Genomic DNA, 23,403 nt, shown 5'->3' with positions numbered 1-23,403 from the left:
TTTTGGGGATGGAGAAGTTTGGAGTTGGTCTCCAAGCTTCTTCAGAGCATTTTTGCCAGAGAGAAATGGAGCAAGGATCCTGCTTTTCTGGTCAGCTCTCCTTTGGTAAAATCTGAGATAGGTGAAATGTAAGGTTGAGCTGTCTTTCCACTTAAAATACTCCAAAAGCCACAGAAGTGGGCTCACATCCCTGAATCAGTAGGATTGAAGCCACAGAAATCCTACTTGCTCTTTGTCAAGTAGTTGAATTCCTCATGGAGCTAGCTGTAAGGTGTTCTCATGCCCAAACCCATCTTAACCTATGCCCTCTAGAGATGTTTAACTTCTGGGATGACTAGAAAAGAATAAGTTTGGCCCAAGACTGATCCCACAATTTGCTAAAGGTACAGTTTCAAGTTTATGTGTTAATCAATATATGTCACATGATCTAGTATAGTTGTTTCAGTAGACATAAAACTTCTGGTTTTCTTTTTATTTGTTGAGATAGGATCTCACACTATAGCCCAAAGCTGCCGTTTTACTCATGGCAATCCTCCTGTCTCAGCCTCTCAAATGCTAGGATTTTAAGATCATGCTACCACATCTAGCTGACTTTTAAAACATATAGACCTCTCACCTGTGTAGTTGGAAGTTTTTCTGTGTCCTGCCCGGTCCGTGATTGGGACAAATCTCTCACCCACAGTTCCATAGCCTTTATAAAATAATCACATAGAGGCTTAATAAGGCTATAAACACCTTTATATTTTTTATTTATTGTTATTTTAAAGTAAGTGTATATGTATGTGCTTGCATATGAGTGCATGTGCCCACAGAGGCCAGAGTCAGAGCCTCTGGAACTGGAGTTACAAAAGGTTGTGAGCCACCAGATGTAGATGCTGGGAACCAAACTCTGCAAGACCAGTCAGTACTTTTAACCACTGGTCCATCTCTGTAGACCACAAACATCTTTTTAAAAGAAATGAAACAGTACTTTTTTTTTTTGAAACAGTACTTTTGACATTGTGGGACAATGTCTTACCCAGGATCAAACAATAGATCACATTTATATGAACACTGAATATAGAATGCGGCTCCTCATTACTCCTTACTGATAATGCCCTCCTACTGATATAAAGACACCAATAAAATGGCAGAGTACAGCCATGACTAATAAACTAATTTCTAGTCCCATGACTAGTTGAAAACCTTTTCTTTTTTTCAAAACTATGTGTTTGTCACTGAGACTGTGCAGTTCTGAAGCAGAAATACCTTTTGGATTTATCTCATATTAGCACTGGTAAGATTTCTTTTTTTTTTTTCTTCTTCCAATGGGGAGGCATAGGTGGTCAGTCCTCCACTATCAAAGGATCTAAAGGCTTGGCAGATCAAAGTTCACATAACTGCATTTGTGATGTAGAGATCTTAGTTGTCATAGAAGTACAAGATGCAGCTATCAATGCTAACCAACCACCATAGCACACTGTCCTTGTGATATGTGGGGATAGAAATAGAAAACCCCCAGTGATTTGTCAGCTCAGTAAAGGGGCAACACTTGGAGGTGGTGTTTTGTGTTCAAGGAATTGAGTTTAAAAGTAAGCAAATGTGAGAAATGAGGATGTTATCTAGAGATGGTGCTTTGAGAAAAGTTTGATTTTTCACTCTTAACTATTTTCAGGGTGGAGTCTAGGAGTCCACATGAATCTTTGTGTACAGATTGCCTACAGACCTGTAGAGTTTTGGGACTTCTTTGAAAATAATTATACTATCCTGACAATTGGTTTGTTAAGTAAGGTATAAAGTTCTCTGGCATATGATAAGAGACAAAATACAATAACTCATGGCATATATGCATATTATATAATGTGTATGCATTCATTTAGTATAAAATATTTACAATAAATATTTTATTAGTTTATGAGGGGGTGGAGCATGTGCATGCCATAGCACATGTGTGGTGGTCAGGGTACAATTTCCAGGAGTTGGTTTTCTCCCTCCTCCTTATGGATTCCTGGGATCAAACTTGGGTGATCAGGTTTGGTGGTAGGTGCTCCTATCCACTGAGCTATCTCAATAGCTTTAATATGAACTTGTATGTAAAAGAAGCAGTGAGGATTTGGGGAAAATCCTTCCCCTAGCTACTTCTCTGGGCACAGATTCAGAAATGAGATGCTATGGAAATTAGTTGCTTCAGAACCGTTGAAAATGAAATTTGTAGTAGGGTATAAAAGGCATTCTCAAGTGAATAGTCCTTCACATTGTTAGCATCATTGTAGTATCTCTCCCCTCTTCAGTTTGTCTTACCAGCCTCTGTCCCCTGGGAGCCTCCTGTCCCATTCTTACCTCAGTCCCTGACAAGGAAGAACTGAAATGGTACCCAATAGAAGTGTCAGCATCACTGGCCAGTGAAGCCAGATTGTTTAAGCATAAGCTAGGAACTTAGAGATAAATGTATTCTCTTCAGTCCATTGTAGGAAAACTATTATTACCATGAAAAGTCGTTTGGCAATGATAATCTAATTCATCTTCACAGTCTCTACCCCCTCCCCGTATACATAAAGAGAAACTGGAGGTGAGTGGAGTTTTGGCTTACCCGCAGTTAAATCACACAAGGGTTGGGGAGATGGAACCCTATGTAAAATTCCAGATACAGTGGCATGAACCTGTAATCCATCACTGGGAGGGCAGAGACAAGGACACATCTGGGCTTGTTGCCCAGCTGATCTAGCCAAATCCAAGGGTTCAGTGAGAGATGGGGCCTCAAACAGCAACAACCAAAAACAACCAACCAACCAACCAAACAAACAAACACAAGATGGAGAGTTGATAGCAGTGGTCTGTGTCAGACCTGCTTTATAAGGTTCTTGGTCTCTTCTTAAAGGCATTATAACAAAGCACACACAAGCTGCAAAGTAAACTTCATTCAGAAGCAAAGTGATAGTCTAGGTCAGAATACTCTGTTGAGATTGACAGTGGGCCACTTGAGCTGGAGACTGCCCAAGGATGACTGTTGTTATTGAAGCTCCTTTTATGGAGTTCAAAAGAGAGAAGTTCTGGTGTTCCGGTATAAGTGATATCTGTTTTGATTGACAGGTGTAGATTATGTAAGTTTTTCCTCACTGTACATGTCCCTTCCCATAATGCATCTGACTTTAGTAATAATGCTTGCATGTGTAGGTATAAAGTGAAGAATGGGTAATTCTTTCTAAAAGTTCATTACAGAAGACAGAATTTGCCTTATTAGATATCTTCTCCAAATTAGTTCAAACCAGTTTGGCCTCATTGCTCCTAATCTGAGATATAACTGGGGATGTTTGAATAGAAACTGTCCATACTTGAGGGTTGGTAAAGGAAGTGGAAACTCATTCCATTGTTTTGGGGGAGTGTCTGTGCAGGTCAATGCAGTGGGGGATTCTAGGCTGTGAAGTAAATTGTTAGGAGAGAAGTGTGTGTTCACAGTGCATGCAGGGGAGGGTCATAGATTGTCAAATACATCATTAGGAGAAGGATGTGTTGTATATCCCAAACCAAGCACAGCCCCATGTTGCTAAGCTGTTCTGTATCCTTGCCTGTCTCAGAGTGATTGAGGAAGATACTCAATGCCATCCTGAAGCCTCCACACAAACAGAGATATGTGCACATGTACTCCTACAACATGTACACACAGGATCACATGTACACTTACACTTATGAATTGTACGGTGCTGGGTCATGAATTGAGACCAAGCCCATGCTTGCCAGGAGATTCTTGCCCTAGCGTACATGTTGCTCAAGGTCTAGTTGCTGCTGTGGGCTGGTTAGTATGATTAAAGACTCAGACTGTGCTTAAGAAGCACATGCTCAACTGAGGTCCAGTTAGAAAGAAGAAATACATTCTAGTATTCTGCTGTATAGACAATAGAATGTGCTTAAGTTCCCAAAACAACTTGAAGATTTTCAAAAAAATGAAAAGGAAAAATAAGTATTTCAGGAGACATTTAGACTCTGATTCATACATTATGATATATCATATATTAACACATCACATAAGACCCTATGAAAATATACAATTTTTGTGCATCAATTCAGTAAAAGATCATAAATTAAAATTTGAAAAAAAAATTGATACTCCTTGCTAGTTTCCTGGCACAGAGTCAACCTTTGTGTACTTCATACACATTAAATATTTTTTTTATTCTTCTCTCATACAATACATCCCAACTGCCGTTTCCCTTCCCTCCACTCCTCTCAGACCCCACACCCCACCTCAACACGGCCCCTCTCCCTCCCCCATATCTACTCTTCCTCCATTTCCATTCAGAAAAGAGCAGGCCTCCCAGGGATATCACCTGAACAGGGCATACATAACAAGCTACAATAAGATTAGGCACAAACCTTCATATCAAGGCAGGACAAGACAACCCTGTAGGAGGAAAGGGGTCCTAAGAGCTGACAAAAGAATCAGAGACACCCACCACTTGCACTGTTAGGAGTCCCAGTAGAAGACCAAGCTACACAACCAAAACATAAATGCAGGACAGGCCCATGCAGGCTCTGTGATTGCTACTTCAGTCTCTAGGAGCCCTTATGAGCCCTGCTTAGTTGATTCTGTGGGCTGTGTTCTCCTGGTGTTCTCGGTCCCTCTGGCTCCTAACATCCTTCCTCCCTGTCTTCTGAGGGGTTCCCTGAGCTCCATCTAATGTTTAACTGTGAGTTTCTGCATCTGTTTCCATCAGCTGCTGGATGAAACCTCTCTGATGACAATTGGGCTAAGCACCAATCTATGAATATAGCGGAATATCATTAGGAATAATTTCACTGACTTTTTTTCCAGTCATGCTTGGTTCTACTCTAGGTCTCTGGGCTGTCAAGCTTCCATTTACTGGCAGTGTCAGCCCTGGGCTCCCTCTCGTGGCATGGGCCTCAAGTTAGACTAGTCCTTGTTTGACTACTCATATAGGTTCTGTGCTGCCATTACCCCAGGTTGGGTTGGAGTCTCAGTCTCACCACTGGAAGGCTTGCCTGGTTACAGAAGATGACCTGTTCAGACTCTGTATCCCCCATTATTACGAGTCTTCACTAGGGTCACCCTTGAAGATTCCAGGGAGTTTCTACTGCACTAGGTTTCCACATTGACCTTCAAATGCCCCCCAATCCAGTCCTCTCTCCCTGTACTCGCTCCCTCCTCCTCTCCTCCACCCCATCCCTCCTTTTCCCATTCCCACCTGTCCCCAGTCCACCAGCAAAATCTATTCTATTTCCCCTTCCTAGGGAGATCCATGTGTCCCCCTTGAACCCTTCTTTTTACCTGGCCTCTTTGGGTCTGTGGATTATTGCATGATTATCTTTTACCTAATAGCTAATACTCACTTATCAGTGAGTACATACTGTATTTGTCTTATTAGATAGTTATTAAGCTTTCTTTTTCTCTCATGTAGAAGTGATGAAGTAGGACACAAGAGCATCAGCACCAGTGACCCCGGAGGCACTGAGACTTTTCAGAATGCTTTCTCCTCAGTACTGCTATCCTGAGACAGACCCCTTCCTTTTTTAACAAGTAATTTTGGACTTTTCTACATTTGTACCAGTGCCTTTTTGTTATGAAGGTCAGCTACTGCAATCATTCAGGACAGTATCAATCTTTTTCCACCCACTATTAGCCTTTATAAGACTAATATGAGCCAGACCTGGTACCTTGCCTTTGTAATATCAGCACTAGGGAGAATGAGGCAGGAGGATTGCTGTGAGTGAATTCAGGGTCAGCCATGGCTGACAGTGGTACCTCGTCTCAACTAAAAACAAATACATGATCCCCTGCAACAACAACAACAAAACCAATATGGACTGTTGTCCTAATTTTTAAATTTTCATTTCATTCTTTCAGGAGTTGGTAAGGCTTCAAGGGGAGGTAGCAATGAATCTTAGCACTGAAGGTTGAGTATTTTCCCCAGGCAAGGAGAGAAGGTGATAAAAATTGGAGGGAATTCTGAGAAGACAGACTGACAAGATCCCAAGCATGGGCTTGTGGAAGTCTGTTGAGGGTTTAGGGGAAGGAGATCTCTTTTGGTTTAGCTGAGGTATATGCTAAATGGAAGGAAATGGAGGTTTTGAAAAGTGACCTGGGATGGGCAGTGGTGGCGCTCGCCTTTAATCTCAGCACTCGGGAGGCAGAGCCAGGCGGATCGGATCTCTGTGAGTTCAAGGCCAGCCTGGTCTATAGAGTGAGTTCCAGGACAGGCACCAAAACTATACGGAGAAACCCTGTTTCAAAAAACCAAAGGGAAAAAAAAAAGTGACCTGGCAAGAGAGAAGGGAAAGGACAGAAGAGAATATTATGAAGTGCTTTTCACCAAGACTGGGCAGAGTATCAGAACACTAAGAGAAGTGTGCAAAATATCCAAACTTGTTCTTGTCCTCTGGCTTCTGTCTTCTCCATCCAAGTTTCAGACGTGAGAGAAGGTGATGAGGAGGCAGGCAAGGATATTTTGGAAAAGCTTGCTAAGACATCATTCCAAGTCTGATTTTAGAATAATATCATCAAAGATGCTTAAGTCGGGGGTGATGATGGAGGTAAGAAAAGAAGGGATCTGAGAGATAGGCAAGAATCAGAAAAAGTGGGATGGTGGAAAGAAAACATTATAGATACTTAAATATTTCATTGAAATGACCAAGATGAATCCAAGAGAAGAATCAGGGTGTCTGCATAAAATTCCGGGCTCTATTTGATAGGTGTAGGATTTGCGGTCTTGGAAGATAGACTGTAGTATAAAAGGCTGGAGTTTTGGAGGGATTAAAAGCATGGATGTGCAAGTTTGTTGTGAAGCAGAAGAAGCGCAAGTAGCTGCTTCAGCAACAGCAACAGAAAGCCAGAGACAATGGAGGGCTGTGCTGACCCAGAGCAGAGAGGTGTTTGGGAAACATGGTGATGGTGGGGCGGGCTAAGGTTGTTGTTGTTGTTGTTGTTGGGGACTTGATTTGCATCTCACAGCACTGGCTTATGATGGGGATAAATGGTAAAAAGGTGGCAAACACTTTCGTAGGACAAAATAATGATACAAGTGACTGAATAATAAAACTAAGTACTTCGCCATTTATCCTTCACTTACAGCCAGAGTCGTCATCGTCACCATCATCATCATCATCCCCAATTTGTAGAAGAAGAAATGGGCTCTGAGAGGTTAAATAAGTCTCAAGTGGTTCCAGCTAGTATGCTAGAGTTTAACCTAAATCCTTTACCCAGGGTCATGCTCTGATTGGTCATATGATGTGTTCTTAGGTCGGATTCCTCTTCCCCTCTTTAATGTAATTTTAAATCTTCACTAATTCTGTGCTAATTCATCGAATGTGGCACTGTTACACATGGTTGCTTTCATACTAGCATATTGTGTGTTGAAGAAATGGCCCATCCCACTCCTCACTATCCTCTTTTCTCATCCCCAAGTTCGTCCTCTTATTTCACTTCTTTCATTTAACTTCTACATCCATGCTTTTATGTGACTGTAGGGAATCTAGGACCCACAAATGAGAGAAAGCACACAGTATTAGTCCTCTGGTGACAGCTTACTTCAGCTAATGTGATTGTCTCCAGTTGCTTCCACTTGTCCGGCATATGACTTTGATTTTCTATATGGTTAAAAACAAGTTTCATGTTGTATAGATACCACATTTTCTCCATCCATTCCTCTGTTGTTGGATACCTATGGTTCCCCACAATTTATATGTTGGGAATAGCATAACAACTAGCATTGATATACAAATAACTCTGTAATATATTGACTTGGTATGGGTTTTTTTTGAGGGGTGGAGTGGGAGGGGGTAAGCACCCAGAATTGGTATAGCTGGGTCAAATAGATTTATTTTTAGTTGTTTTTGTTTGTTTGTTTGTTTCTATAAACTCTATGATGATTTCCACAGTGGCTGGACTAGTCTATAATCCTTCACCAGCATCATTTGTTAATTGCTTTCTCAATGGCTAGCATGGTGACTGGTGGAAGATGGAATCTCAGCGTAGTTTTGTTTGCGTTTCTCTGGTGCTTAGTGAGGTTGAACAGTTTTTGTATGATTATTGGCCATTTTTGTTTCCTTTTTAAAGAGCTATCTGTTCATTTTATTAGCCCATTTATTGACCATGATGATTTCCTACTATTTGCTTTTCTGAATTCTTTATGTAGATTGTATATTACTCTTCTGTCAGATGTATAGCTGGCAAAGATCTTCTCCCATTTCATATTGTGTCTCTTCACTCATTGAACTGTTTTCCTTTGCTGTACAGAAGCCTTGTGGCTTTGTGATGTCTACCTGTCAGTTATTGGCATTAGTATCTGAACAACTCAAGTTTCATTCAGAAAGTCTTTGCTTATGTCTATATCTAGAAGCGTTTTCCTTGTAGTTTCAGGTCTTACATTAAGATCGTGGATCCATTTGGAGTTTTGTATGCTATGAGAGAGAGGAATCTAATTTAATTATTCTGTATGTGGACATCCAGTTTTCTCAGCACCATTTGCTGAAGAGGCTGTCTGGTCTCCAATGTACAGTCTTGGCATCTTTGTAAAAAATCAGGTGGTTCAGCTGCATGGGTTTATATTTGAGTTCTACATTCTGTTCTCTCTCTCTCTCTCTCTCTCTCTCTCTCTCTCTCTCTCTCTCACTCTCTCTCTCTGCTGTTTTTGTTACTGTAGCTCTACAGAATATTTTGAAATCAAGTATGATGATACCACCAGCAATATTCTTTTTGCTCAGGACAACACATTGCTTTGGTTGTCTGGGGCCCTTTGTGCTACTATATGAATTTTAAGGTTGCTTTTTTTTCTTGATTATTTTAGTTCCTTCTGGCTAGTGTGGATCCTGAAAACAGTAGACTCTCAGAACTCCTGAAGTGAACTGAGATTGTCAATTCTTTTGTGCATCAACTTAATAATTTCCCACTTAGGCTTAGGATTAAACACAGAAGTATAAAAATGTCAGATTCGAGAGTCCCGCTGAAGGTCTTCTGACCTAACCAGCTCCCCTTGTAGAGGAAATGAAGAGAAAAAAGAAGAATTTAAAGCAAAGCTGAACCTATACCCAGATCTCGGCTTCTCAGACACGACTATTCTCACATATTGTGGGGTATGAGAAATCCACATACCTGAGATGTAACGCAGTCCTCCCTCCCCTGAGCTCTCCAGAGTGAGATGGAAATGAACACCATAGATAGGCACTGGAGGAAATTTGATAGGCAAAAACCCTGGACTACTTTTTCAGTCAACCTTCTCACCATTGACTGACAGAAGGTTGGTGGAGGAAGCCAATGCAGGAACTGATAATTCATCTAACACCGATCCCAACAAGGACTAAAAGGTGGAGGGACATGGTGAACTTAAGGTGGATGCCACTGGAGTGTAGGGGGATCACTTGTTCTTTATACATGTAAAATAGTCTCATCCTCTTAGAACAGGCAAGAAGAAATGCTATCCTAAGTTAGATAACAGATCAGCTGTCAGACATAACAACAAGGGTCTGGGGATGAGACCTAAACTGGTCTCACAAGCTCGATATTGTTCTGCATCCACAGGCTCCTTGTCTGCTGTGAGAGGATTATTCTAGCTTTTTCTGGCTACTTGCCCTCTCACCTGAGTTCCTGTCCAAAGCTAATGAGCCTTTCTTACCAGCAAGCCAGGGAGAGAAATCCCTGAAGGCTGTCCCACGCTTTCATGCGTGTTGGTTCTAAGGCTGGGCAGACACTGGCATTGTACCAATAGTGATGTTGGCCACAGTGGCCTCCTTGCTCTGTCACCACCATATGGGACCAGATGGCTCATCTGGTCCCTTCAGCCTGAGCTGCTAGAGTCAGTGAAACCCACCTATGCAATTTATCCACCAATGGGCCATGGGAAGCCTCATCTCACCTGGTTCTGGCTAACCTGTTCTATTTGGGTTCAGCTCCACTCTGGCCTTGATGTTTTGCCGGTCTGCATGCTCTTGGAGATGGTCACAATGCACTTTACCCACACCATCACCTTTCCACTTTCAATGTTGGGGGTGCAAAACAGGTGCTTGCTTTGGCCGGGCAGATAAGCATTCTACACTGGGCTAACAGCTCCCTCCCCTCGACCACAGACTTCACTAAGCATCTGTTTATCTCACCTTGTCCTCAGGTTCTATCTCTTTGTTCTTATAGCAGTCATTTTAAACACACATTAAGTTTTTTGTTGAAAAAAATGTTAGTTCTAAAATTAGCATATCATAAAATTTATATTCCTTGGTGTATAGTTTGATGGTTTTAACTCATGTTTAGATTTGTTACCCAGAGCAGGATGTAGAACACTTGTCCTTCTAAGATGTTTTCCCCACATCATTGCTTTGTAGTTGTATACCTCCGCCATGCCCTGTCCCACAGCTTCAGATTTGTGAGAATAACGTTAATGGAATCCTGAGAATTTAACGTTTTGGAGAGGTGGTATATGGCTTCTTCTCAATACAATGAGTCCTTTAGACTCATCCATGTTGTTGGATGTGTCAATAACTTATTTCATTATTGTTTGGAGAAACCCTTACTACATCACCCACATTGGTCTTGAATTCATGTTGATCCCTTGCCTCAGCATCTTGCGTGTTGGGATTACAGGCTTGAAACATAATATCCAGCTAGAATTTATTTGCCTTTATAGCTCAGTGATATTCCATTGTATAACAATATTGTACTCAGTCTTCCATTCATGAATTACAGGACATTTTGATTGCTTCCAGCTCAGAGAGACTGTAAATAAGACTTCCATAAATATCCATGAGCTGATATTTGTGTGACTGTAAGTTTACCTTTGTCTAGAGTAAGTGCCCAGAGGCTTTTAAGCTCACCCCTTAATTTGGATCTCCTCCCATTTTGCAATCTGGGTTTGTTCCACCCCTTGGCCTCCTTCTATCAGACGAAGACCCACGCCTTTCCTCTCAGATGAGCAGGCTTTGTGGAATCTGTTTCATTTTTGTCTCTTCCATGCCACAGCCTTCCCTTTGCAAATGAGGAACTCCCAGAACACAACCCGAGTGGAGCCCATTTTAATTAATCTAAATCTTCTCAGCTCAGTATTTGTTGTGGTTTGGATTATTGCACCAGTAATGTAGTACCCTCTGCTGGCTGGTTCACAAAGCTGGCTCTGTGCCTGGGCTAAAAAAAAAAAAATTATAGGTGGAATGGAGACAAGGAAAAGAAGTCTGGTGGGGGAGGAGGAGGGAGAAGGAGGAGTTGTGAGAGCGCCCGTAGAAACGACAGCCTGACGGGGACACTTCATGTATTTGATGCTACACATATAGATAAATGCTGTAATATTTTTGTGGAACCTTACAATATTGTCTTCTGAATTGTAGGCAAAGATGGGCTGTCTGGAAAGCTGGACCCAGCCTGGAGCTGCCACCCAGATTGCTAGTTTGTGAAGCCTTCTGCATACAAATGACTCAGATCCAAACATTCAAAAATGATCTTGGAGGGCCATCTGGTTCTCACTGGTTCTAAACGCTTCATTCAGTCCCGGTGTGGATCCAGTTCAAAAGATAGCAAGAGCCTTTCACAGAGAAGGTTTAATGTGTTCCACTGACCATGGCTGCAAGCTAGCTTTTAAAACCAGCCAGCCGTGATGCTCTGAGGGCTGGTAGATGATGGTTTTCATAGGTCAGTGGAAGTCTGATAAATATTTAATTGGCGATGCAGTGGTATAGTGATATGAACACACACATACACACAGACACAATTTTATATCATCAGGAAACATGTGTTAATTTGTTTGGGTGTCTGAGCCAGTCTGTGATTTAGCCTGAACCGGCATGTCAGGCCATGAGGTCTGTCAGAGCTGTGTAATCATTGCGATATGTCATTTTTAATTCGTGAAGACAATGTACCCAGCCTTGCAGCCGAGGTGCTGGGGTGCTGACCGCCTTTGCCATGGACACTGTTTGGCTGCTTGCCTTCCTGATCAAAGGAAGGGTTGTGTCCTCTGAAGCCGGGGGATGGGGAACGCTCCCTTGGGAGGCTCACAGCATGAACAGGAATGGGAGCCTGTGATCTCAGCCCTGGCTCTGGGCTACAACCAAGTCCAGAGACCAGGCATCAGGGAACACGGGTTGAAAACAACCACCTCAGCAAGTGAAGTGCACACAGTGGGGGTGGGGGTGGGGATGGGGGTGGGGTACTTGACTGACTCCTCATTTCCATCAGTTTTCACTGTCTCATGTGGCAAAAGTGTACAGGGAGAAATGTGTGTTTCCATTAGTACAGGCACACTAACCCCAAATGCTGCCTATGTTGTGGCCTTGAAAAGTTTTCCGTAACCCTGTCTCATACTCTAGGATGTAGAATTCTGGAATGCAGGGGCTGCATCTGGCTCCCTGAAGCCCAGCCCAGCACTTGGCATAAGGAAGATATACAAGGGAGTTTGTTAAACACTGGGGACAAAGAACAGCTTGTGAAGGTCACTGATGCATGAGATGACATACGTGGATGTTGGGACCTTGGTGAAGTCATTGTACTCCTACTCGAGGTAACTCAATTTTCTTGTGTTCACTCTCAGTGAGTCCCACATCAGGCCTCATCTTTTTGAAACCATGCGGAACAACGGAGACCCATAGTAGCTCTTAGGTGCAAACAGATTGGTGAGTGTTTTCCCAGCAAGTTAACGGTTGTTTTAAAAACCAAACAGCTTCAGTGTTGACCTTGTTCCTCAAGGCTCTTCCAGGAGACGGGAAGCATATCCTCTCAGCAACCGGAAGCAAAACTCAGTGACAGATAACGTGTATGTCTGTCCTAATGTATCTATTCTATATAAAAGGGCATTTAAAATGGCTTCTTTAAGTGAGGAAATTTAATACTATTGGTTTCTTAAGCTCCTGACAGAACCTTGGTCTTTAGAGAAGACTCCCAGGATCTCGGTCAACACTCTTCAGTATGGCTTCTTTTCACATTGGTGTTTGTGCTGCATGAGTTCTTGCCTGTGTGTGTGTGTGTTGTATGCATGTTTATATGTTTGTGTATGCATGGAGGTCATACTCTCTACCTTATTCTTTGAAACAGTGTGCCTTCACTCAGCCTGGAGCTCATTAATTTGGCTACACTGGTACTCAGTAATCTATGGGGAATGTCTACCTATCTCTGCCTGCCCCAGCACTGCTGGGATTAGAGGCACCTGCCATGGGCACTTGCCTTTTGTGTGGGCATTGAGGATTTGAGCTCAGGCGCTCATGGTTATGAGTGAACACCTTATCCTCTGATTTGTTTCTCTAGATCCATACTGACTTGAGATTTCTTTGTTGAGAGGGTTTCCCTGTGTCTTCAGTGTGAATCCTTACAGCGCTGGCTGCTCTCTGGAGATCTGTGTTGGCTTCCATTGAGGTTACTGATGATGACAGTTCTAATGCGTGTGCTCGTTCATACAAAAGTTACCATCCTGTGTGTTTTGAAATGAAAAGTACAGTCATGTTAGATGCCTCCATGACATTGAGTTACTATCCCCACTAGCTACCCACTGAGCCTTTCTCCTCTGCAAATCTGACTTGTGGCTATTTAAATAAGAATCCCTCTCTCCAATCTCTTTTCCCAGGCTTTGGCAGCCAACCCTTCTACTCTCTGTCCCTGTGAGTTTGAACTGACTTATAGACCTCATCTTAGTGGACCACATACCTGCTGATGGCTTTATTGTCACTCAGCATATGGCCTTCAGGTCCATCCATGCCATAACATGTGCCGCCATTTTTTTTTTCACTTTTTAAGGCTGAATGATATTTTCTTTTGTTTATATATCATGTCTCAAATCTCCACTCACCTGCCCCTGCACATGTGGTTTCTTCCACTTCTTTCGTCGGCTGAGAACAGCTCTGTTGTGAACGTGGGTGCACAGTTATTCCCTTGACTTCCCAATTTTGCTTCTTTTGGATAAATATCCAGAAATGGAATTGAAGGAACGAACAGTTCTTGTATCTTTAATTTGTGGAGGTTCTACCCCTGATTTACATAGTAGCTGCACCATTTCACACTCACTTCGAGATTCCACTTTTTTTTTTTTTTTTGATAATCTCATCAATACTTCTTATTTGCTGTCTTCTGTTTTTAATGTAGATATCCTAATGGGGTAGAGTAGGATCACATTGCGTATTTGATCTCCCTCCATTCATCCTTGCTCCCTCCCTCTCTTTGTCCCTCCCCCACCCTTCTCTTAGTACTGGTGGTGATTGAATTGAGGGCCTCACACACGCTAAGCAAACACTCCACTACTGAGATCTAGACTCAGCCTTCTCTGGTGCCTTTTCTTTTGAGACAGTCTCACTAAGCAACTGAGGAAGGCCTGAAGCTTGGGATCTTCTTACCTCAGTCCTTCCAAGTAACTGGGATTGCAGGCTTTCACCATCAGACCTGGATGACCTGCATTTCATTAATGTCCCATGATGCTAAATATTTCAGGCATGTGTCAATCTTTTGTTATCTTTAGAGAACTGTCTAGTCAAGCCCCGTGTCCATCTTGGAATTGGCTTGTTTATTTGTAAACAAACGTGTCAATCCCTTCTGTATTTCAGGTCCCTTATCAGACCCATGATCTAGTTTTCCATCCAGCAAGTTGTCTTTCCCATTTTGTTGCTCTTATCCTGTTATACACAGAGAAGCTTTGATGTGGTCCAGTTTATTTAGTGTTTCCTTGGTTGTCTGTGCTTTTGGGGTTATACATAAGACACTCTTCCAAATGCATTACCAGGAAGTTTCCCCTTGTCTAAAGGTTGGACAGTCTTAGGTTTTCCGTCTGCCCTCTGACACACCTGTTTTCACTTTCCAACCCAGGCCCAGGCAATGAACTTCTTGAGCTTAGAGGCTGCGGATACCCACTACAGCCCTAGCACCGAGCATGTGTCTGTCACTCGAGACACACACACACACACACACACACACACACACACACACACACACACACACACGCAGCAAATTATAGCAGAACAGAACTCCTTTACAAGCTATTATGAGGCTAAGTCACATGATAATTTCCCATCTTTATAATAATTACAGTAGTTTTACAAAATTTAACCACCTTTGAGGACCCCAAAGAAATCTCTGAATTAAAAGGATAATTTTTGTATGTTATTTTATTTACTTCCCCCAGGGATGCTTTAATGGGCTTATTTGGGTCTTTGTGATGATCCCTCTACTATTGTTGCACCTGGTATTGTTGCATCCGAGTCCCTTCATCATGGGGCCTGTACACTCAGTTCTGTAGTGATGGTGACGCCTGTGCAGGAAGACTGTCTCTTCCATCTGCACATGTGCCTAAAAGCCTGCCTGAATCACTAGGGAAGGGAAGCACTGAGTGGAGTGTTGGCTTCATCAGTCTCATGACCTTGGAGAAGTTCTTCACTTCTTTGAACTTCCCTCCATTTCCTATATAAAGTGAGAGAGGAAGATTCAAGTAAGCACTTCCTTCCAGTTCTAAAATCACAGAAACTTCAGAGCTGGTAATAGATCGAGTTTAAAAAGAGTCGACATTCAACCACCTCTGGAAGAACAAAGCTAAGACTCAACACAATTTGGCTTCTCAAAGGAACCATCTTATCCCAGGAGTGATGGAGAGCTACACAGGGAGAAGTCAATGACTCGGTGTTGAGTTATAGTCTTGCTTTCTCCATAAGGGCTGGCGGAGGTTGGAAGAAGAATACAATTACTATTGTATTTGCTGTTACCATTGAATTGAGGCCACTGAACTTTCAGCCACTCCAGAGCAAATTGTCTGGGACATAGACATTTGAGTGACACAGATAGTTGAAAACAAGAGAAGTCACTACTGTTATAGCTTCTGTGTTGAGTGTCCTCCAAAGAGTCCTGTGCTGACGGCTTGGCTGGCAACCTCTGGTCCTATTGGGAGGACGTGGACCCTTTAGGAAGTAGGATCGAGTGGAAGGAAGTTAGATCATTAGGGAATATGTCTTTGGAGGAGATATTGAGACTGTGACCATCTCTTTGCCTTTTGTCCAGGATGGTGTGAATAATTATTTTCTGCCATAGGGCTCTGTCATGATGTACTCTGAAGTAACAGGCCCAATACCCAGAACTGACACTAGTGAAATCATGAACCAAAACAACTATTCCTTTACCCATCAAAGTGGCTTGTGTCAAATATTTTGCCCTAGTGATGGAAGATTTACTAACACTCTTACACTGCTAGCTAAGACCATGGCTATTAGCTCATGCTCAAACCCTACACACCTCTTGTGTTTCCATGGTGACTTGCAATCATATCTGAAAGGCAGCTAGAGGTGTCATCTCCCAGATAGCTGTGCAAGATGTGACCTGGATTTCTTCTGCCATGGCAATCACTGGGGCTTTCTGAGGTGACAACTAGGCCATTTTTATGGTACCGATCACATAGTAAGATTGAGAACGTCATCAGGGAAAGGACGGGGTTCCGTGTATTGTTTTACATGTGTTTTTATGTAATAGGTAGAACATTTTTACACTGTGTTTTCCTTTTTTTGTAGGAGAGAGGAAAATGAGATGGGATTGTTTTTTCTTCTTAAGTGATAGATACTACAGTGGATGCTTATATAAATTATTAGTGCTCAGATGGTCCTATGGAGGGACATCATTAGGATGGGATACTTGATTCTCAGAGAGGTTATGTGACTCACTCAAGGTCACACAGCTGCTGTTGCACACAGCATAAATGGTGTTCATCTGCTGAGTCTGAGGCTAATGCTAATACTCTTTCTTGCATATCAGTGGACTTGAATATTATGTCAGGCTGATATGTTCTCTGTGGATGGGGACCTGTTTTCCTTTTTTCTCAATGCTGAAGTTGCTCATTTGCTTCCTTCCCCGGCCACCTCCCCCCACCCCCCAGATAAAGAGGAGTCCTCATCCTTTGAACACTGAGTTTTATCCTTGCTGGAGAGCAGGTGGCACTTACTCGCAGTAGAAGCCATGTTTTTTTCCCGAACACTGCATTTGGTCTGATTTGAGCAACGAACAATTGCTCCTGAGACCAGGATCCAAATGCACATGAATGAGGCTTCATCGGTCTGGGATCCTGCCTTTCGGCTTTGTCTTTCCTCTCTTTTCCTTTCCCTTGACATCTCTCCAAATGCTCACTCCCCTCGGGGCGCTGGTGAGTGTGATGGTGTCCAGATGCCTTCTCAGGGGTCTCTGGATTCACAAAAGGCCAAGTTGACGTCCATTCTGCATCTGGTTTATTTGATGCCAGAAGAGTGAGTGCTCAAGTCTCCTGGGGGAGCCAGGAGAGATTTGCCTCCTGCAGAGGTTTGGATAAGCCCCAGCTAATCTCCATGGCTTCTTAAGGGCACACCTGCTTGTCTGCCAGCCAGCAGCCTCCTCGCTCATTTCCCGTGGGAGGGCTGGGGTCAGAGGGCCTCCAGAAAGCCTTTTATCTCCCCTTGCCCCTCTAGCCCCCCCTCAACAGCACCTGGGTCTGCACATAAGACTTCCTTTGAGGAGAGGTCAAGACACTGTCCCTCCCAGAATGGAGGCCAGTGCCCCTTTCCTTCCTTTTAAGGCGGCTGGCTTGTTGCATCCTACAACACAGGCATCCGATTCAAACTTTATCATGCGTGGCTCAGACTTGATCGCACTGGGGCTAAGCTGATCTGAATTGGTTTCTAGGCTGCTATTGGGCGATGGACAGGTAATAGGTGCTCAGGAAACAACAATACTCATTAAGACTAGCTCACCAATCCAGAAGAGACACACACTGACCTTCCATCTGTTTCTTCACTTGAGTGAGATGGCGACAAGGGCCATCTGAACATGTCAGAGGACTGAATCATCTCAGCCTAGCTGTGCAAGGGGACAGTCCTTCTCTCTTTTCCCAAAGCACATCTTTTTTCTTCATTATCTTCCAGAGCAGTTAGCGGTTAAGTTGACGTGAGCATTTCGGTTCAGATAGGCAGCAGCAGGTTGCTGTTTGGCATGGGGTATCTTGGAGATTGTCTTCTTTCTTGCTGCCCTTTTTTCTTTCTCTTAATGCCCCCACCCCGACTTTTCTGTACTCAGACATAGATCATTATTAATGGTAACTGGTGTGCGTGTAGCTTAGAATTTTTAATGAAAACAACAGTGAGCTTACTATGGAAACAGGAAGCGTGGTGCAGGTTTCAAGTTCCACTCTCCCCTAAGTCTACTAACAGTCACTGACCTTAGGTTCCTGAGCTAAGTCTACTAACAGTCACTGACCTTAGGTTCCTGAGCTAAGACCGTGTGAATCCAGCCCCTGTGGAAGCTTCACTGCACTTGTAAAGACAGGCCACTGACTTTACCATGCAAGTAAATAAAATCACCGTGGTTGATAGGTCGATGGCCAAGTTCAGTCTTGAAGAAAGACATGGGGGCGTGCAGTACTAGTTGCCCTGGGTAGGGATCAGCTATGATGTTACAAGCTTTTGTGCATTTTGTTTCTCTTCTCTAGACCTGTGTAAAACAGGAGGGTTAGTTCATTTTCATAGATGAGGGAGGTGAACTTGAAGGCACTGAGTGATACGGTAGAATAGCTCCAGTGTTAGAGACACAGGGCATGCAAATCAAGATGCACTGTAAGCCAGGAGCTAAATCTGAACCACCTTGACTTCCATCCGATTCAATATGAGTACAAGCAGACCCTTCTGTAGAGGCTGTGGCTTTTGATACCACATACTACAAAGATACTCATATGTGTACGTATGTGTGTGTCTGTGTGTGTATACATATGCATGTGTATACAGGTTGCAGACAAACATGCACATCCATATCAAGTGTCTTTTTCTGTTGCTTTCCACTGTCTTTTGAAACAGTTTCTCCCACTAAACCCAGAGCTCAATGGTTTGGATAAACCGTGGTTAGAGAGCTCTGGGGACCCTCCTGTCTTTCTCTTCTTGGCGCTTGGGTTCCAGATGTGTGTTATCATGCCTGTGTGTGTGTGTGTGTGTGTGTGTGTGCGCGCGCGCGCGCGCGCACATGCACTAGGGTTCAGAACTGGGCTCTTGTACTTGCCTAGCAGGTACTTTACAGATCAAGCCATCTCCCCATCCCCCCAAATGAGGGTTTTTTTTTTAAATTAATTTTTTTTAAAGGAGAAAGAACATAGCATTGATATCTCTGTTTACTGATGATTACCCGTCTCAGGCTGGACTGCATCTGTTGCCAGCTCTAAGGAGACTGGAAAGGCTGAGTTTTTACGGTTTTAGCGAAGCTGCTTTGCCTTCTCCTCTGTCTGCAGCTTCTCATGAAGAGGCTTGGTCCTCACTGAGAAGCTCTGCCCGATGTCTCCTCTGACATTATGTACATACACAGATCTCCACACCTCCCCTTTCCCAGTAAACTGCACAAACAATGAGCAGACCGACAACAGCAGTGGGGAAATTAAGCTCTGGGCATAAAGTAGAAAACATAAACAGCCAGTGCTGGGTACAAGATAATAGCATAATAGGATAAGTGTGAGAGAGTCAGGAGGCTGTAATGGCCCTGGAGATGCAGAAATTCGGGGAAAGTAGGGCAGTATGAAAGCAGAGGCCATCTGGGGGACCTGGGCAGTTTTGAGCAACTCTGATGATCAGAATATGGAGATCTGTTATACAACACAATACACAGCAATAAAGCAATCATCTGGTCTTACGGCTCTCAGGCACTCTTTGTTTGAAATGACACCATCCCAGCCACAGATGCCAGAGTATCCAAGGTTATAAACAGCCTAGCTATAAATTGCCTCTTATTTCAGATAATTAAAGGTGCAGAAAATAAGAATGTAGAGAATTGATGTTCCCTTCCTTCCTTGATAGACTCTCCCCTTGGCTACTGTGCAAATTCTTTCTCCATCCCATTTCAGCATAAATAGAGCATCTATGGAGTGCTGTCAGAGGGGCTGAGGAAGAAAGTAAGCCTCATTGAGAATGTAGGTGTGTCAAAAGTGATGCTTAATATAGTGAACATCATCTCACGAGACCCTCATAGCATTTTGAGGTTGGGAGCATCATTTTTATGTTAAAGCTACAAAGGGCTGTCGATGGAGCTCAGTGGTCGAGCACTGGCCCAGCACAGGTGAGGCCTTCAGTGAGACACCTCACATTACAAAGAGAAAAAGAGAGGCGGGGTAGAGAGAGGGGCTGGGGAGGAAAGAAGGAAGGAAGGGAGGGCAGGGAAGGAAAGAGAAGGAAAGAAAGGAAGTCCAGTGAAGTAAAAATGACTTCCTTACATTCCCAAGAGGCAGAGGCAGAATTCTATTTCATCTTGGGAGACTTGTAGGTCTATTCTCTGTCTCCTCCCTTTACCCACTTTGCCCAAAGATGGAAGAATCAGTCAGTGCATAATGTCTCATCTCAGACCCCTTCCTAATTAGCCATCTCCCTTTGGCGTAAGATTTTTTTCACTGATTCTGGAAATCTTAGGTCATAACTCTTCCTCTAGAACTCTGGAACTCACCAACCCAAGCTCTTGTATAGTCAGAAAGGCGTTTCTCTATTCTAACTTCAATAGAAAAGCACAGAAGAAAGCCAAACGGGCTTAAGAGTGTGTGCAAAACATTAACATCTCTACAACAGTAATTCCCAACCTGCGGGCGGCAACCCCTTTGGGGGTCATACCATCCTTTCAGAAGGGCCACCCAAGACCATCGGGAAATATCGACGTTTACATTATGATTCATGACAGTAGCAAAATTATAGTTATAAAGTAGCAACGAAAATAATTTTATGGTCGGGGGTCCTCACAACATGAGGAACTGTATTAAAGGGGTGCAGCGTTAGGAAGGTTGAGAACCACCGCTCTAGAATATACTTTTATTTCAGCACAGTTTAATCTTGACCCTTTATACTGTATTACATGATGGCTGCTGAAGTTTACAGTGTCAAACCAGAGGTGGTGCCAGGGCACAAGTCATTGAAGATGACCAAAGCAGAGCGCAGAAGACAGTTGACTTTGACAGTCCCACGGGCATGGCCCTGGGTCCACACATACCCATACAGGAAAGCCTGGAAAACTGATCGCGCTCTGCCAGTTAGAGGGAGGCAAGCAGCACCTCAGTTATGGGCTTGCTCTGCATCTCAGCTTCTTTCATAAAATGCATGATTAACTTTCGAACATCAATAAAACAAGATAAATATTGGCCATTTATAATTTTTTTTTCTGTTGTTACCACTGGGGAAACAGTCGTGAAATGGGTCAAGAGGATGGTGCAGGCTCGTGCCATTTTACCTGTTTGAAGGAAGAAGAGCTCTGTAAGCAGGACCCTTACATGGAATTCACGCATTGGCAAGCACTGTAGGCCTTCTCTATCATTTGCATTCTATATAGTAAGGAGGGAGAGTCAGTGATGCCTACTACAATCCACTGGTTTATTGCTTCAATTTAACAACCTTCTTTTCTCTCAGTAGGATTAGCCAGGTGAGGTAGACCACATGACTAAGCTCAAATCTGTACCATTTGTATTTCTCTACCATCTACCCTGTTCCTAGAAAGCTCAACTGCCTTTGAAGACATCTGTTCTTAGGGATCTAGACATGCTACGGCCCATCAGTGATCTCCAGAGAAAGGCTGGAAGACTATAGAAACAAGTCTTGGAGGAGTACGATTGTCTGGCTTTTGTGGTGGGCGCAGATCTTCATTCTTGGAGTTATCATTTATGATCTTAGGATATTGGGAAAATAACTTTCTAAGCCTCAGTTTCCTTTGAAGTAATGTACATGAGGCTCATGCCATTAATATATAATAACTATGTTTTAAAATAAATTAGCTTTGTGTTTCTCCTAGTGTTAATTTCACTTTTATCTAATTTAAAAAAATCTCCTTCGAGTTTAAGTTATAGTTTATCTCCAGTGATTTTGAAGACCTACAGTGTCTTCTGCCTCCCCCTCTTCTTCCTTACCCTTCTTCCTCTTCCTCATCTCTTTCCTCCTCCTCTTCTATTTATTCCTATTTTCCTTTGTGTATGTGTGAGGTCTGTGTATGTTAGTGTGAGTATGGGCATAGACATGCTATGGCACACTGGTGGAGACCAGAGGACAACCTCAGGTGTAGGTCATATCTTCTTCCTTGGTTGAGACAGGGTCTCTCATGGTTTGCCATCCTGTATACCAGAATAGCTGTCCTTAAAACTTTGGGCAAATCTGTTTCTGCTTCTCATTTCCCCACAGAAGCACCAGGATTACAGACACACGCTGCTGTGCCCAGCTTTACATGGGTTCTGGAGATCCAAACTCAGACTTGCACTCTTGCATAGTAAGCCTGGCAGTGTTTGTTTTCTTCTTGAATCGGCCTGATGGGCACTAACCTGTTTGGGACTTCTCCTACATGAGCTTCTGTGGTACCTGCCATTGCTGTTCCCGCCTCTCTTCTTCATTTTCTCCTCTCATGGAGAGATATCAGAGTGCTAATGTCAAGATGGCCGTTGTGAGGGCTTCTATCAGGAACCCTGAGCACAGAGACCATTTTATCTGTCTGCTATGATTGTTTTCTGCTCCAGACACCACTCTTTAGCATTATTGATTTCCTCTGTCTACTGAGCCAGTCAGATGCCTTTGACCTGGTTTCACCGGAGCTGTCAAAGGGCCGCCTGAGACTGTCTGGCTTTGTGACTGATTCAGTATCTTTGATGCCTGCAGATGCCTCTTTGTTCTGCCTCGAAATGATTGAGACCGTTGCAGGTGGGGTACGGAGTCTCCATCCCATGCAGATATTTCTCCATATGTTAACAACATCACTCCGGTCAGCCTTTTTTAGTCTTTCAAGGCTCCTACCATCTCAGTGATGAAAAACACTAGCACAGCATCTTTTCCAGGAAAGTCGATTAATGCAGTTTCTGAATGAAGCAAAGAGGAGTTAGAGAGGAAATTGTTTAATTTGTGCATATAAACAGAAATGAGAGGATGACCCAATGGAGAAGGACACTAGACTGAGAGAAGGGATGTGAAGGATTTCAAGATTTAATTTTCATTTCTCCTTAGAGTTGAAACGTCCCCAGAATTGCCTTATACAGATTATATAAGACAGGGAATCTGAAGGCTTGAAAAATCCCTTTATTTTACTCATTCGAAGAACAGCTTTGAAAATTAGTCTTAAACTATTCTCATGGCCAAATCCTTCTCCTCCAGATGGCTACATCTCTCATTCCGGATGCCACCAAGCCATTCCAGCCACCTGCCATAGTGTTGTCTCCAGACAAGGGCAGACGACCAGAGACGCTCTGAAGCCCTACGGCTACTTGGAGAGAAGAATAATGTCCCTGGCAAAGGTAGGAGAGTCCTGCTTAGAATATGTAATGCTCCACAAAAGAGCAGGATGGCTTGAATGGGGAACAGCAAGGCGTCTGGTCCCGGGAGAAGGGCCCAGAAAAGTCCGAATTGTAGTGCAGACCAGAGGTGAGGTTTGAAATGTGCTCTCCAACCCATCTCAGAAGGGTTTAATTGCTTACTTTATATATATTATGCCTTCTGCTCATCACTCCATCACATTTTATTTTATTTATTTTT

The 23,403-nt window shown here is 43.2% G+C and overlaps 1 long non-coding RNA gene across 4 annotated transcripts in view; it reads left to right on the top strand.

Moving 5' to 3' along the window:
• LOC114691140 overlaps positions 1–23,403 on the top strand; it is a 287,086-nt gene that overhangs the window by 4,235 nt on the left and 259,448 nt on the right. For 3 of the 4 annotated variants that reach the window (XR_003734180.2, XR_005091977.1, XR_005091975.1), the window contains exons 2-3: positions 12,495–12,576; positions 23,026–23,165. This is a non-coding gene — a long non-coding RNA (uncharacterized LOC114691140). The remainder of the gene's footprint in view (positions 1–12,494; positions 12,577–23,025; positions 23,166–23,403) is intronic. The other variant, XR_005091976.1, reaches the window with a different exon arrangement.

This window comes from Peromyscus leucopus, chromosome 7 (genome assembly GCF_004664715.2).
Source record: "Peromyscus leucopus breed LL Stock chromosome 7, UCI_PerLeu_2.1, whole genome shotgun sequence".
NCBI lineage: Eukaryota > Metazoa > Chordata > Mammalia > Rodentia > Cricetidae > Peromyscus > Peromyscus leucopus.
Note: the sequence above shows the minus strand (reverse complement) of the source record. Positions and strands in the feature narration are given on the sequence as shown.